Below are 17,056 nucleotides of genomic sequence, written 5' to 3' on the forward strand. Positions count from 1 at the left end.
GGTGTGCATGAGGCTCATGTGACATTATAGATAAATTTCCTTCTGCCCTATCCCATAAAAACTTTATGGACTAAGAGAAAACGTGCACACGAGTTTCCAGGTCTTGGAATCTGACCTCCCATAGCAATGACTGAGCGTTTATCTTTAGGAAGGAAGACCAGACATCCCTTATGGATGTGGGTGGCTTTCTCCTAAATAGCATGAAGCAGTGCATAGCAGGTCTCCTTGAATTCTTCATCCTATGCGGTAGGGCATTCTTCTCCATGTGTGGCCTGACTGTCCACCCATCCTATAGCCGCAGCTAACACTCTGTACATTTTCCCTCTGTTGGGAAAACTCCTTGCCTTTGCTGTTAAGCCTTTTCCTCTGAGCTGCTTCACTTGTCTGGGTCAATATGTTTACTAAGAGAGCCCTGCATGCCACCTTCTTTCCATAAAAAGAGTCCTGAAGATATTAATGGAGGTAATGAGAGCATTACCTCAGGTGAAGTAACAGAGTCCAGTGTATTCTGGGTTAGGCGTCCTTGTCCTGGTTTTCAATGTATCCTTAAATCCCCTGAATTAGTTCCTCTTCACTTTTAACTACAAAAGTCTGGAGTACTTTAGTACTTGAGATCTCTCTTCTTGACTTGTAGGCTCCTCTTACCCCATCATTATTTGAACAAAACTTGTAGAATTGACTAAGTACTCTCTCTCTCTCTCTCTCTCTCTCTCTCTCTCTCTCTCTCTCTCTCTCTACTCTACTCTCCAAGTGTTTTGTAGAGGTAAGTGGCAGAGGAAAGTGAACACGCCAGGCTATGGGATGCTGGGCGCTCTGGGACAATCAGTTGTATCTTCCCCGAGTGATAGAAAAAGTTTATATACCAATAAGCAATAAAAGCACAAAAGGTTGAGGAAGCATTGATTCTGAGCTTCGGGAGGACACGGCTTTTGCTGGGGTCTGTCACCATGGCTGCCTCTGGATGCTGAAGGGTTTGCAGAAATGATACCCCAGGTGCCCCACACCAAGTGTAACAACCAAAGCATGGAGACAGCTGTTTCTACGGCCTTCCAGAGGGATGCAAGACAGCAGGGGGCCTGGAGTGCTGTAGAATTTTCTGCTCTCCATTAATTTTGACAGCTACAGGACTGTCCCAGATGTGAAGCGACCCCACACTGCACGTCCAGCTGACATTTCTTTATTGCTCTCAGGCTGAAGTAACTAGATGCAGCCATTCAGGGAGCATGGGCTCTGTGCCACGAGTTTTAAATGCATCGTCTCAAATCATAACCAGCTGGGGAGATGTTCCCTTCACTCTCATTTTGCATACAGGGGCTAAGTGATTGACCTAGGACAACTAAGCAGCTGGGTTCCACACCCAGATTGGCAAGGGCTCCAAGAGATTGGGTTCCTGCATCCAGGCTCCCTTGTTAAGTTGCCCCACCCCTCCACCCCGCCAACCCTTGGAAATAGGTCATTATGCTGAGTGACAAGGAAGTTGCTTGGTAACCTAAACCAACTGAAGAGCGTGAACTGTGGCTTGGCAAATGAGTCAGAATAAATTGGTCCTGATCCTGAGCATATGCAGTGCTGGACATCACCAGAACTCCCGGAATTACTTGGGAAGAAGACTGTCAGGGGAGTGCCCATGAGAGAGAAAGTGCTGGAGCTATGTACTGACCAGGACTTGCCTACATGCATGTGCCGGCTCAGAGTTACACTTGTCCCGGGATTTTGACCACTTACTCCTACTGCCACTGTTTGAACTGTGGGCCCAGCTGTAATCCCCACTGCCTACAGATAGGCCAAGAGGAGCTACGCTTGAGGAGCGATCCTGAGTGCCAGGGGCTTGGGACAGGAACAAACTGACTTTGATGATCCACCCAAGTGTGATTTTTACACTCAGCATCACCATTATAGGTTGCTACATTGACTGATAACTTTAGATACAATTCCGGTTGGCAGTGGGCTTCAGTACTCCTGTGTCTGTAATTAATTCTTGCCATCCGTGTGTGAGCTAAGGAGTCAATAGGAGTAAAGCTTTAGTCTTCAACCTTGAAATGCATGAATCACTGAGAAAAACTAACAAACTTCAAACAAGCAGATTTTTAAAATACTATCACACCCAGAAACTGATTTGGTGGGGGAAATTGTATTTTAAAAGTGAAGTAATTATAACATGCAGCCAGGTTTGGAAAATCTTTTTTTTTTTCCCGTGTGTGTGTGTGTGTGTGTGTGTGTGTGTGTGTATGTGGGAGGAGGATGGGCTTGAAGTTGACATTGGGTGTCTTCATCAATCTTTCTCCACTAGTTTATTGAGGCAGGGTGTCTCACTGATTCCTTAGACTGTCATTTTGGGCTGTTGTGTCATGTATGCTTTGTCTCTGCGTCATGAGTGTTGGGCATACACATGGCAGCCATATATGCCTGGCTGTTTATATGGGTTGCCAGGGCTCTAAACCCCAGCCCCTATGCTTGTGTCATCAACACTATAGCCACTTAGCCTTCTCCCCAGACCAAAGTTTGTAAAATCTTGACTGAACAGTCTTAGACAAGTGATGGATTCTAACTGTTTGCTTGCTAGCTTTTAGAAGATTTCTCGTCTTTGAAATGAAGGATTATGGTAATCATAAAACTCTCAGACACAAGAGCAAACAGCATCATATTTTGGTTGGAAACTTGGGCCATGCAGACCCTTGAAGAGAACAGGTGTTATTGTCATAATCATGAAATCCTATAGGTTGAAAGTAGAGAGGGGTCTATTTGAGTTCTAGTTCAGCTTGTAATCAATTGGGTAAGGATGGAGGTGTATCACTGTAGCCCCTCTGTAGCTCCGTTCATCATCTATAACATAAAGGGCTTGCTTGGTTCTGTTTCCCAGATCCCTGCTGGCTCTAAAATCCTGTGATTGGCATCTCTCCTCCATTTCAGAATATTCTTGTATGTCCAGTGATGCAAATCAAGTTATCAAATATTTGTTGAGCACATGCTATTTATTCAGGATCTGAAATCATTTGAAAAACTGGATCTGGGCGGGGGGGGGGGTGGGGGTGGGGGGAAAGAGGGCCAAGGAAGGGAAAGATACTGATGATAATAAACAGACAGATTCAATGATAAAGAACGTTGGAATGTTTAATAATCTCTAGCGTCTACTTGTTTGTTTAGAGCCACTTTGTGTGGTTAAAAATGCAGGTCACAGTGCGACAATTGACTGAGGGAGAGCCTCACACGTGACCTACTGGATGGAAACTGAACTATGAGGCCCTCAGGATGACAAATATTGCTTGGTGATAAAAAGCACTGCTTCATCAGGGACTAATCTGCTGCTAAAGTGTTGCTTCAGGAAAAAAAAAGTATGACCAGAAAGGAAGTCCCGGTGATTTAACTGATGGGGACAGCTGGAGGCCCTGTAATTGTCCACCGAGAAAGTAGAGAAAGGAAAAGTTGTCTTTCTATGGAAAAGATGGTATAAACCGGTGTGGCCGGACTCTTCTGGCTCTGAAGATTCCTGAGAGCGCTTGAGGAGACTGATCACAGGCAGTGCCCATCCATGGGGTGGGCTACAGCAGCCAAAGCCTTCTCTACGGTGGCAGCATAGCTCTCCTTTCTGCAGAGGCATCAGGTCTGGGGGTGGGGTATTCAAACGTCTTTGAGAATTGATGTAATTGCTACAGGTGACCCAGTGAGAGAGAAGTAAGTGGTAAATAGCCCCACCAGATTTCCTTAAATCAGAACAATTCTGTAATCAGTTGCTGTATAGATTGCGGCTCTCTGTGATGGAAGCGGATAACTTAATTGGCCAAAAGAACTCAGGAGCTACTTTGGTGGCTGTGATGGCTAATCTCGGTTGTCAACTTGGTTGGATCTGGAATCAACTAAATTACAAGCCACTGGGCATTTCTGTGAGGAATTTTCTTGATCACATTATTTGAAGTGGGAAGACTTATCCTAAATGGGGATGGTAACTTCTGGTGCCAGACCAGATAAAGGACATAGAAGATGGACACTGCTTTCTGTTTGCCTTCACTCTTGCTGACAAGTCTGCTGGTCCTGTGGCTACATCGTTCCTTTGTTGAGAATAAAACCACTTTCTTCGGGTTTCCAATGCAGACTGATGACCAACAGCTTTCCAGGAATCCTCAAGACCTTCAGTGCCAGAGACACTGCTGCTGAGACATGCAGCCTCCTGATGTGAGCAGTTACCAGAGTCTCAGCTTAGTCATCGTGAATCACCACTGTTGGACTGCCAGGGCCATATTATGTAAGACAATCTGATAAACCCCCACCACACACACACACACACACACACACACACACACACACACACACACAGATATATATATATGCACATATACATACACACACCGATACACACACACAACACACAATCAGTTCTATTTCTCTAGAGACCCCGGAGTCTAGCATTAGCCACTCATTTGGCTGAGTAACGTTAGGCAAAGTTCTGATGCTTGGGATTTTGGCCTTGCTGTGGTGATGACTGGTGCTTGCTGGATACTGTGAGACCAGGATTCCTGGCACAAAGAATTCTGGGAGATGGAATAATTGCCACTCCACACCATCACCCCCAGGCCATGATTCTTCTGTCACCATCTAGGGGTGGTGTGGCATGAGGAATGAGGTAGGGACTTACACAGGAAATCTTGTTTAGTCCCTGGTGTTGCTGCCGTTCTCCACAACCCTGATAGAGGACGTGAGGGCTCTGAAGTTCAAGGATCTCATATGGGCCATTCAGCCAAAGGGATGCATTGGAGAATCCCCAAACAGTGTGTTCTGCAGTCAGCCCAAGTGATGACTCCAAGAACATTCTAGGCTATAGTCTAGGCCTGGACGTCACTGGAATCTTCTCTGGTACCATGACAACCGGTATTTAGGGAGGCAAATCTGGGTATCTGAGAAAGAAGAGGGTGTGAGCCTTGAGTTCTGTAAGATCCCAAGCCCTGTGGTGCTGTGGAACATCTTAAAGGGGAGGTCTGGGCAGGCTGCTACTTTATCTCTGTCCAGTGATAGACCAAAAGAGCTCAGGCAATGCATCTCTAGCAACAAAACTAGTCACAAAACATGGAGATGCATTGGTGGTTGGTAGGTCCTAGGTGGTTGAGGTTTTTAGATGTAGAAAGAATAAATCTTGGGGACAGTTCAATCTGCCCTCTTGGTATAAATTGATTGATACCCTTTGACATCTTGGGAGCCACATTTTTACTTTCTGGAACGAAGAGAAGTTGGTGTTTGGAGTTGGTCCTGCATAGAGATTTCTCGGATTGGTAGAGAAGGAGGAAGGAAAGTTGACATGAAGCGTTCCTTCTGCCTGGATACATGTCTACTCCTCGGTCCTTCACAAGGCGCTCGTGTAGCCCAAAGAGTGAGCTTTACTTTCAAAGAGTTAACTGGAACTTGCGGTGATTTTTCTACTAGTTTAGTATGGCTCAAGTCATGAAGCAGGCTTATTGCCTATTTCAGAGCATCCGTAAAGCCAGAAGTCTACGAAGAAGCCAGTACAAACCATGTCAGGAGTAATGGAACCTTCTACCTTTCCTTTTTTTTTTTTCTCTCTCTCTCTGACAGATGTCACAGATCGAGTTTCTCTCCTGGGATATGGACCCCAATAAAACCTATGGCCTGACACACTGGCAGCCTCTCTGAGCCGCAGACGCATGCTTAGAATTCCACAGTCTGCTATGAGGCCAGCGGAGAAAGCCCCAAGCAAGAAAGGCAGACACTGGGCACTTTTGAACTTATTCTGGGTATTAAAGGAGCTTTAAGTGGGAAGGGTATGTGGAGCCAAGAGCCAGCGATTTTCAGCTGACTGGGGAGAGTTGCCACACAGCCTGGAGATGTGCCCTAGGCAGACAGTACCAGGTACTGCCAGGTACGAGGCGTGATTCTGGGCAGGACAGTTCTCTTTCAAACTGTGCTGGATAAGCCTTGTGATGGAAATGTGGGGCATCTTCAGCCGTAGAGTGTTACCTTCATGTTCTGACAGGCAGCCAGGAGCAATGGTAATAGCCTGTGCTGTTTGTGGGTGGTCTTTTGTATCCACGTTATATTCACGAGGAAGGAGAGATTTCACATTGCCTAGCTGTGGGGCCTTTACAGTGCTTGGCACATAACACATAGTCAACAAATATTTATTAAATGAGAAAAACAACAACAACAACAACATTGAATGACCTCTTATCTTCTTTCTGTGCCCGATATTAAAATACTATCTCTATCCTCAACACCATTGCTTACAGTGCCCTTAGAAAATTTTATTCTAATTTGCTCTTTCTCCCCCTTTCTACCTAGGAGTTAAAGTTAAAAATATGGACTTTGTTATTGTTTATTTTTGAGACAGGGTTTTGCTATGTGGTCAAAATGGCCTTGAGTTTACCATGTAGTCTGGCCCAGTCTCAAACTTGTATGCACCCTTCTCCAGCCTCCCAAGTACTGAGATTGAAGCATGCACCACTGGGCTTCATGGGGGCTGTGGTTTTGTTTTGTTTTTTGTTTTTGTTTGTTTGTTTGTTTTTCAGTGTTTAGACTCATTCCTGGCATGTATCAGATGCTCATTGAACAGGACAACTATATTATTTGTTACTCAAATCGGGACCCTGGGAGGGTACAGGGATGCTGACTACAAAGAACAGATACCCCTGTGGAGCCTCACGCTGGGCCCTGATCAGTGAACGCTTGGGGAATAACCAAGAGCTTGCAGAGTCCACAGAGGCATGCCGTTCTAATGCTTTGCCTTATCTGGAGATTAAAAACTGCTCTCTGGGAATTCCACCCCCTGGGCTCAATTCTATTCGACTAGACATACACAATACATCTAGATTGTCTTTCTTTCATGTGGCATTTAATATCTGCGTTCTCTGGCTGCTGCTCCTCTGCTAAATTTTCCCTTTTGCAGGCTAAACACTGCCTTTCTTCAGCATTCCATTTGCCTTGGAAGTTCGCTGGCTGCTCGTGGTTCCGAGGGGGAGGAGGGTGTCTGTGTACTGAGGCTGCCTTAGGTACTCTAAGTGTTGGCTTTGAGAAACCACACTCTCCATCCTTGTCAGCCTTGAGGGTCTCTGGAAACAATTGTAATCAGGACGTAAACTTTATTATTGGTGCAGTCCTGACCCAGTGGCTTTAATTCTTGTCCACATGCTTTGACATAATCCCATGATCCAACTCTGTGGCTCAGTTCTGGTGACCGCACTTCTGATCCAAAATTGGCCTTGCTTCCCATATAAAAATGTTCATCTCGTTTTTATTGTTTCTTTTCTGCTCCCACAAGGAGGTCATAGTCTATGAAACACCTATGGGAGATATCTAATCGATAAAGATTGATGGATGCAGATCCAAAACCCAGCTGCCTCCCTATAAGACTAGAGCTAAGCTTGTTGTTAGAATATCTGGAGAGGAGGTCTCTGAGCTGACTTGAAAGCTTCCCATGATTGTGTGCTGTGTTGGGCATTGTTGGGACGCAACTCCATGGCCTTGTCTACGGACTGCACTGACCGTCCCTCACCTTCTCATCCTTGTTGGTTTACTTTTGTTCTCTTTTATTGATGTCTTTAGTTAATCTCAAAGAATGCAGAGAACTCTTTTTCTGTTGTTTGTTTTTATGAGAAAGAGTGAAAGAAAGAGAGAGGGAGGGAGAAAGAGAAAGACAAGGAGGGAGTAAGGGGGAGAGAGAAAGAGAAGGGGAGGGCGGGGGGGGGGTGAAGAACACTATTTTGCATTCCCCTGTGGTACTTCCTACAGGCTTGCCTGGGCTGAAACCCCATCCACCCACCCGTAGACGGATCTATCTATCCCTTCAATAAATAACTGAGAGATAATAAAATTTTAGCCTCCCGCTCTCCTAGTGGAAAAGGTTCCATAAAAATGTACAACATTATTATAAACCTGCTGGAATGCCCTGCAGAGGGAACTGACCTTTTTCAAGTTAAGCCACCCTATAGTCTTGAATTACTTGTTCCATAAATTCTAGAGTAAAAGTTAAAAGCCTTTTAAAGGTTAATAATCACAACCATAAAGTTGTTTTTTCTTTTCTTTTTCCTTCGACTAGGATGCTGCTTTTCACCAGCTCATAATATCAGGTTAGTAGAACAAAATCACATACTTAGAAAAAAAATTAGGGAGTCACCTAAAGAGCATCATATTTTTAACCCCAAAGCATAATTCTTTTTCCTGCCTTCTAGCTGCTGTGGGAGCCTGGGTAAGACATGGCATCTCTCTAGGTCCCGAGTTCTCATTTGTAAAAGAATTTTTAGCTGTGTTGCTTCCAAACATCCCACAGTTCTAGGGCTTTGCAACCTGACATGAACTCTAAGAAGCCACTGTGTATTGGGCTTCTTGTGCGGGTAGCTGCAATGTTTGCTGTGGTTGTATGTGACTTGGGAGTTATGGCGTGATGAGCTCCGCCTGATGCTGCAGATGGTAAGTTTCCATAGCCTTGTTAGAGGGGCAAGTAGTTAATAAATTGCAGTGGTTTAGAGCACAAAGGGCTATGGTGGAGATAGGGCACAGGTGTCACACTGGCGGATGTCTTAGCTACTCACAAAGTTTTATGTGTTAAATGGGAGCAATAAAAGAATGTGAAGAGCCAATGCAGAAGGCGAGTATGATGCAAACGTCTGTCGTGGCTCTTGGTACATAGATGTGGTCAGTAAACGCTGGTTGTTGTCACTGCTTTCTGATGCCTTGGGCTCAGCAGAGATGACCTCTAAGGTCCCATGCAGTTCTGACTCGCTTTCCCTGTATGGTTTTGTTAAAAAAAAAAATGTGGTCAGTGACCTCCAGGATGTTTGGCTAACTGGAGCTTGGGAAATTAGGCTGAAGTTCACATGGGAGCTCAGACCCTCTGATGATTAAAACCTCCTATTCTGGGGTTATGTAACGTGAGCCGCTCTCATGGGCCTTTTGGTTAAGGACATTTCTTGGAAGCAGTCATAGTTGCTACGCTGACACTTATCTGGGAGATGGGGGAACAGAAGTAACATTACAAAGCTCGCACTGGGGTGCTGGAGCTACTAGCCGCACAGACACACTGTCCCAGGAGGATTTGTCCCTTAGAGGATCAGAAATGTTTGCATAGGATATAAGGCTGTCTCTCGTTCTGGCAGAAAGGCTGTCTCAGGGCTGCGCTTTGCTGACAACACAGCTTGATGCAACCTGAGGATGGGATGCTGGATCTGATTCGGAGAGGCTGCCCTGAACCCGTGGGGATGGTCCATGTCTGGGTGCCTTGTCAGTCCTGGAACGTCAATGCAGGCTTTTGTAAGTTTCACAAAGCCAGTGGTGCGCTTCTGATGGTGGCTCAGCCTAGCACCACAGGGCTGGAGCAGGAAGGTGAAAGGCAGGCAGGTAATATGGTGGATAGCCATGGCTGGGCTGGAAAGCCCCCTAGTATAAGCAGCCATTGTTTTCCACAGCATGTCCTGGAACTGGTGCCGAAGTCACCACCTAGAAAGGGATTCTTGCATTCTAAAATTAAAAAGAAAAGTTGTTTTTAAATCAATGGAAAATGGTAAATTGTTATTGAGAGAAATAACACACCAATTCAAAATGCCACCTATATTTAGACACTCAGAAATCCAAATTCATTTGACTATAAAGTGCATATAAAAGAATGTTAGAGGTTAATAGACTTGCAGCTGCTTTTTCTAGGTGGAATACAGTCCAAGATCCCCAGTGGATGCCTAAAACCTGGGGAACGGTTAGTCCTAAAAGTACCGCAAAACTTCCTATGCACATATACCCTTGTGCAGGCTTAATTTATAAATTAGGCACAGTAAGAGATTAATAATTACACCAATAGCAAGCAGAACAAGCAGAGCCGTGGCAGCACGGTTATACAATTGTGTCATCACTGGACTGAGTGGCTTTGTTGAGTACAATAGATGTGGGCCTGAACAGAGTTACCAGGATACCTTGACAGTGAAATAATTGTTAAGCAAACCAAGTCACATGATGAACCAAGAACACAGCCGCACTGGCAGGTAGGGACGTGTTCTCTCAGATATCAATGATGGCTACGGACAGGTGCATGGTGCACACATCCAGTGTGGGTACACTGGATGAAAGGTTGGTCCACACCCCAGACAGGTCACGACTAGGTGATGTGGCCACTCTTCATTCTACAGAGAATGAAACTGAATTGAAAGTTAGGAGTTGTTTTGTTTGTTTGTTTGTTTGTTAGTTTGTTTTTGTTTTTACTGGAGCTTTTTGTGAAATATTTTTAAGCAGTGGTTGACTCTGGATAACTGGCACCATGGAAGAGCAAAAGTGAGCCTAGCAGTTAGCGCTGTAGGTTTGTCTGTCTGACTGGGAACGGTTCTGCCTTAGAAACACACTCCACTGCATTCTGCTTTGTGTGACTCTTCTTGTTGCCTCCAGAAAAACACCTGATGAAAGCCACTCTGAGAAGGAAGGGTTTATTCTGGCCTATAGTCTGAGGGTGCAGTTTGTCATGGTGGCTGGAGCTTGAAGCTGCTGGTCACTGTATCTGCAGTCAGGAAGAAGAGAGAAGATTCGGGGACACCTTGCTTTCTTTTGTGTGTAGCTGTGGACGCCATCACATGGGACCACACTACCTGAAGGTAAGGTGGGTCTCCCATCTTAGTTAATGCCATCTAGAAAGACTGTTCAGAGGTTTGTCTCCCTTCCTGAGAAACAGCACCAATTTCCTTACGGAAGAATGACCAAATAGTTCTATTTCAAGTTTAGGGGTCCATTGAGGCGTTGACTTGACCTGGGCCTTTCTGTGGTCTTTGGAATTACTCCAGGATTTTTATAACAGTGCAATCAAGTAAAAAACAAACAAACAAACAAACAAACAACCCTGAAGAGTGTTGATGGATGATTGAACATTTGCATAAGACTTTAAAATTTGGCTATTCATCTTGAGATTATTCGGAGTATAATTAAAAAAGAAATTGAGAGCAAAAAAGCATAAAAGCCAAATTAATCACACTTTAATTCTCAACTCTTACCAGTGATTTGTTTGTTTGTTTTTCTAAGAGCAATTGAATGTCATATTCCTGGAGTGACCTGCTGTAGTACATAGCTGTTCCATATGTGCCTTATAAGGTGTTTGTTGGCAGATGGGGTACCTACTGTCTTATTTTCACCCACTGTAGTGTGTATTGTGGGGTGTGCATGTGTGTGTATGGTACATGCATGTACGTGTATATGGGGGTATGTGTGTCTATGTATGGGTATATGTGTGTATGAGTGTATGTGTGTGTATATATGGATGTGTATATATGTATTGGGGTGTATGTATAGGTGTGTGTATGTGTATATGCATATGTGTATGGTGTGTGTGTGTGTGTGGTCATGACTGCCTCCACCGAGGTTCTCAGGCTCTGCTCTTTGTCCTCGAGCTGGTTTCTCTATCTGTGTGTGATACTAAGTCTGTCATGTTCTGCAAATAACTCAATTTTGAAGAAAAAAAGTCCTTTTAAGGCATTTTTTGCAGTGCCATTTATTAAACATGTCTGTGTTTAATTTACAAGTAGAAATTACAAATAATGCTCATAAATTGATACATATATAGCTAATTAACACACTCACTACTTCACATGATTCCTGGGGGGTAGAGACACTGAAACCCTTAATAGTTTCAAATAATCTGTCAAACTGCACTGTGTGTGTATGTGCAAGCATGCATTGTGCAGTGCCCTCTTGAATGTGTTCCTCTTATATGAAACTGTGAGCCATTTGACCAATGTCTCCTCCACATCTCTTCCCCCAGCCCTAAGTAACTATCATTCTTCTTATTGCTTTCATGTGTGGTTCAGCCATGTTCAGCCATGAAGTCTGCAGTGTATCACTTGCCTGACATTGATCTTCTGATGCACATTGACCTCCGGCACACTAGCTCCTGTTTCCCAATTTGCCAGCATCATGTGCCCCGGGATCAGCACGCTCTGATCTAGGTTTGCTTCACCATGCCTGACTTCCCGCCTTACCCATGTGTACATTCCTGTGACTCACGTGAGGGCCACCTCTCTTTCTAACTCATCTCCCAGGATATTGTTCTAGAATCACAGCAGGCCCTCACAGTACAAGGTACACCATGAAAAAAAAAAACCACTAAGCTGGAGTTGGAGTGTAAGTGTATATAGGCTTTCTATTGGCTAGTTAAATTCATTTAACTATCATCATAAGCCATTTGACCTCTGTAAGTCTGTTTCTTCATCTGCAAAATGGGAATAACAATGATACTAGCTTGGTTCGCCTTCAAAGCAATACCCACTGCAGTGATGTCAGGTGTGTATGCTCTGCGCTTTGATTTATAGTCGTTCTTTGGCAAAATGTCTGTTCCAACATTTTTCTCATTAAAAGTGATTGGACTGGGGCATGAGGATGGGATGGTACAGGAGGGGGAACACAAGTCTTTCTCTCTCTCTCTGATTATCGCCATTATCTCTTCCTGGAGCACGGGGCGTGGGGGTGGAGGTTCCAGCTTCTCACTGTACCATGGTCTTTGGGCGATCAGCTCCTGTGTCGCAGCACCTCCCCCCAGCAAGAGAACAACAACAAGAAAAAACCCCTTTTATTATCCCGGAAGTGCTGGAGGATCAGACATTCTGTGCTGGCACCAGGGTTTAACATGAGAACAAGAGCAATCATTCCTATTGCTTAAGGATTTGAAGATTTCTGGGCCAGGAAGTAGCAATTGAGAGGCCCATTGGATACGCAAGCTGTATATGCCCCAGTACAGGGGAACGCCAGGGCCAAAAAAAATGGGAATGAGTGGGTAGGGAAGTGGGGGGGAGGGTATGGGAGACTTTTGGGATAGCATTGGAAATGTAATTGAGGAAAATATGTAATAAAAATAAATAAATACAATTTTTTTCAATTTTAGTTTTTTTGCGGTGCTGGGAATCGAATTCTAGTCCTTTGCGTGTTAAGTAGGAGCTTACCACTGAGAATATTCTTAATATAAAAGGAAATATCATAATGTGAAATAAATGTCCAAGGTTATTATTGGCCATTAAGGACGTGGCCTGCAAAGAGATGTCACTATGAACCTCTAAGATGGTTAAAGAGATTTACTTTACTTGTACCAAGTGTTGAAAAAAATGTACAGAAATTGGTATCTCCAGACACTCTCTGTGGAAATTTAAAATGGAACAACTATTTTGGGAAACAAATTGGTAGTTGCCCAAAGGGTTAAGCTTATACACGTCATATAATCTAGCCATTTTTACTTCTAAGTGACTGTACAACAAACAAGCCTGAGCATGGGCATACATCCTCACAATGACTGGCACATGCGTGTTTATCTACTGCGCTATGTACAATAACTCCAAACAGAGAACAGATATCCACAACAGGTTAGTAATATGCAGTAGCATGGATGACTTTCAAAGTAATCATGGTATGTGAAGGGAGACAAACTCTTTATAGTTATATTTATATCTAGCTCTAGACAATGAAAACTCTTAGCAATTGAAAGTATTGATGATGGAAATGTGGGAATGACATGGAGTGATTTCAGAGGAGAAAGCACTTAGGCATTGTGGATCTCTCCACCTCATCACCTCTCATCGTGATGGTTCAATGGAGATATAGATATCAAAATCATATCAGTGTATAACACTTAAATATAAATCATATTTATATCCTAGGGGCTTCAGATGTTAAGTTTTCCTACTCCACCCTATGAAAAAGTAAAGATGACAACACACCTCATTGGGCAGACGTCCTTCCCAACCCAGAACCTCAGAGTTTTTTTATTATTGCTCGACCATCTCACACCCACCCCTGCAGCCCTCCTCACTTCAAAATAGTGAGTGAGGGTACCAGGGCTGGCCTAATGTCTAGATGGTATTCCCTATATGGTTGCCCACAGGGATTTCCTGGGAGGCCCTGGGAATGGGAAAATGGTTGGATCTAGTATCTGGCAATTCTCGCCCACTTAATCTGTGACGGAGGCCCTCTATGAAGAGGGTCCTTGAGACAACCACCCACCACACTCCTATGGCGTGTCCTCTCTTGCCTGCTTCTCATCTCAAACATGCAGTTCCACTAGTGTTGGCAAAGAGTCAAACATGATAGGACTGACATTCAAATGGAGGTTGGCCTTTTCCCAAGGGATTCCATGGGAACTTTCCAAGTCTCACAGACAACATAAGAAGTATGTAAGTGAGGATGTCTTTACTTATAACTTTTTTCCTTTTTGATGATTATAAATACAATGTATGGTCATTTAAGACCATTACTTCAAGTAATAATACAGAAACTATCAAGAAAAAATTATCTGAAATTTAGCGTCCTCCAGTGGTTAATATTTGGTCCTTCTAATGCAGATAGAGTATACGCATTCATTTTATTTTTAAGCAACACTGAGTACAAACTGTACCACTATTTTGCAACTTGTTTTTTTTCCTCAGTACAGAGTAGTCATTTCTTCATATCTTTACAAATGCCTTGAGAATAATATTTTAAATGGCTAGTTCCTAGTCCATTTTCGTGAGAATAGATAATTTGTTTAACTAATTTCCTATTGTTTGACAGCTTGTTTCTAACTTTTGGGTATGAAATATAAGGGCATCCTTTCCGGAGTAGCTGGGACTCTTGTGCACTTTTGGAGGAGTATGCTATGCCCTCAGCAGCTTTAGATAATGTCGGACAGGGACAGCCTTGCAACATTTGAGTATCTGCAGTCCCTGTGACTCAGCAGCTTACCTCACAGGTGTCCAACAAAAGACACTTACGATAATATTCATAGTGGCAGTTATGCCTTAACTAGGGCTAGTATAAACGTCAGTCAGCAATCAAATGCACAAATGAACTCTAGTGTCTTATGAGCAGCATAATTAACTACCCTCAATGATAAGCAACTCCACGGATGACTCACATAAACATAAAGCCGAATGAGCAAAGACTGGTACAAAGAATGTAGTACAGAACCACGAACCATTGCTTTAGATGACAATGGTTCCTCCTGTAGCAGAAGGCAGAGGGGTGCCCTGGGGATTTATTCTTTATCTTTAACTGAAAAATTAAGAAAAACATGCTTTGACAATTTCATACATACGTACCATGTAACCTGGTCATATCTGCCCCCAGATCCACCCCCCCTTCCCCACGCCCCCTTAATAGGTGCCTTTTCACCTTTGTGTCCTCTTCACTTGATTTTATAAACCATTAAGTCCGTTTAGTGTAGTGCATGGGTACCAGCAACCTGTCTGCAGCCACTGCTGTGAAGAAGAGTGGCTCCCTCTCGAATGGACATCCACCATATGGCTCCTCGATATGGGAGCCCCGCCTCAGGCCATGCTAGGATGCTCACTGGCTTGTTCTTGTCTGTGTCTCTTACAGGTAACCACAGCCACTCTGAGTTCACTTGTGCAACGGCTGTGGCATGTTGAGATGACAGCATTTTGCGGCCCCCTTGCCCATTCTCTGGCCCTTACAGTCTCTGGTCCCCCTTTTTGCTATGTTCCCCGAGCCTTGAGGTGGTCGATGTCAATTTCTAGAATGTAGGAAGACAAGAGAGAAGACTGCTGCATGGGAGAACCCCAGAAATCTTTTGGGGTTCTTGCCAGGATTGTGTACTTGAGTGGTGACCAATATGTATGGTTAAGGAAACTACCTGAGGCCAGGAAGATCCAAACAAAGGATGGAAGAGGACAATAGCTGCTGTACACACAGTACCTGTTCCTACTTGCTGGACCTGAGAAACCCAGGATACTCAGAACACTGAGTCGGATACTCGGAAAAGCTGTCGTTGCTAGTAGAGTGAGCACTGCTTTGGCCCTAACAAATATTCAAAACAAGATCCCCAGAGATAAATATTTACTTTTATAAGTTACACAATTGTGCCAGAATAATGTAAAAAATATTTACAGAATACAAAGAACAATGCTGAAATTCTCAATGTGTGGCGCCATCATTATAGAGCAAAGCCAAACAAACCTTTGGGCCAGGTCACCTGACAGTGTTTCCTGGGAATTGATTTGCTCCTGCATCTCTCATAAACCAGGGGGGGGGGGAGGGAGAGACAGAGAGGGAGGGAGGGAGAGAGGGAGGGAGAGAGGGAGGGAGGAAGGGAGGGAGAGATATGTGATCCCTGGAGGCAGTGGTACAGACAGGGGTATCTCTGTGGGTTTGAGCCAGCCTGGTCTACATAGGGAGTTCCTGGACATTCAGGGCGATACAGAGAGAGACCATGCCTGAAAAAACAAAGGTGATGGGGTGGGAGATAACAGTGGGAATGCTTAAGCTTCTTGCATAAAACAGTATAGTATTTGTGTATAACTTTTGGAGGCACTTTTATATAGAATAAAGTATCTGTGCAAATAGTTAATTTACTGTATTGTTCAGGGAGTAACTGAAAAAGAAGTCTTGCATGTTCAGTCCAGACACAAAATTTCCACCTAAGTGTTTTCAATTTTCAGTTGTTTTAATCCATGGAAGGAAAGGCCTCTAGAAATAGGAGTTGACTATATCTCAGGAAATATCTTTTTCAAATGTTGATAAATTAGTGATCTTTTCAGAAATTGAGGAGTCAAGACAACTTATGATGCACATACTCAGAAGAAAATGTAAGAGGACTCCTTCATGCAGAGGAGAGTGATGATGGAGTCCTTTATGCAGAGGGGAATGATGGGAGTCTGTGCAGAGGGGGATGATGGGAGTCTGTGCAGAGGGGGATGATGGGAGTCTGTGCAGAGGGGAATGGTGTCAGATAGAAATATAACTCAATCCAAAGGAGTAAAGATCTCCAAATGTTTATAAAGACAAATATGTAAGATTTTTAGTCTTCATTAAAATCTCTATAAAAGAATTTGTCATTTAAATAAAAAAATCAGAAGAATAAGAAAATACGGAGTTTATTGAGGATATAAGACTAAAACATGACAATAAAAGTGAAATAAAGTGAGCAAAGAAAATGATAAATAGAGGATCCAGCAATACCTCTCCTGGGCATATATCCAGAAGATGCCCCAACTGGTAAGAAGGACACATGCTCCACTATGTTCATAGCAGCCTTATTTATAATAGCCAGAAGCTGGAAAGAACCCAGATGCCCCTCAACAGAGGAATGGATACAGAAAATGTGGTAAAT

General features: G+C 43.8%; 1 long non-coding RNA gene across 1 annotated transcript in view; it reads left to right on the forward strand.

The window, feature by feature from the left end:
- Positions 1 to 15,863, forward strand: part of Gm30173 (predicted gene, 30173) — a 33,256-nt gene extending 17,393 nt beyond the window's left edge. The window contains exons 2-5 of the long non-coding RNA NR_153344.1: positions 8,039 to 8,069; positions 9,096 to 9,249; positions 10,369 to 10,571; positions 15,307 to 15,863. This is a non-coding gene — a long non-coding RNA (predicted gene, 30173). The remainder of the gene's footprint in view (positions 1 to 8,038; positions 8,070 to 9,095; positions 9,250 to 10,368; positions 10,572 to 15,306) is intronic.
- The last annotated feature ends 1,193 nt before the right edge of the window (positions 15,864 to 17,056 follow it).

This window comes from Mus musculus, chromosome 3 (assembly GCF_000001635.26).
Source record: "Mus musculus strain C57BL/6J chromosome 3, GRCm38.p6 C57BL/6J".
NCBI lineage: Eukaryota > Metazoa > Chordata > Mammalia > Rodentia > Muridae > Mus > Mus musculus.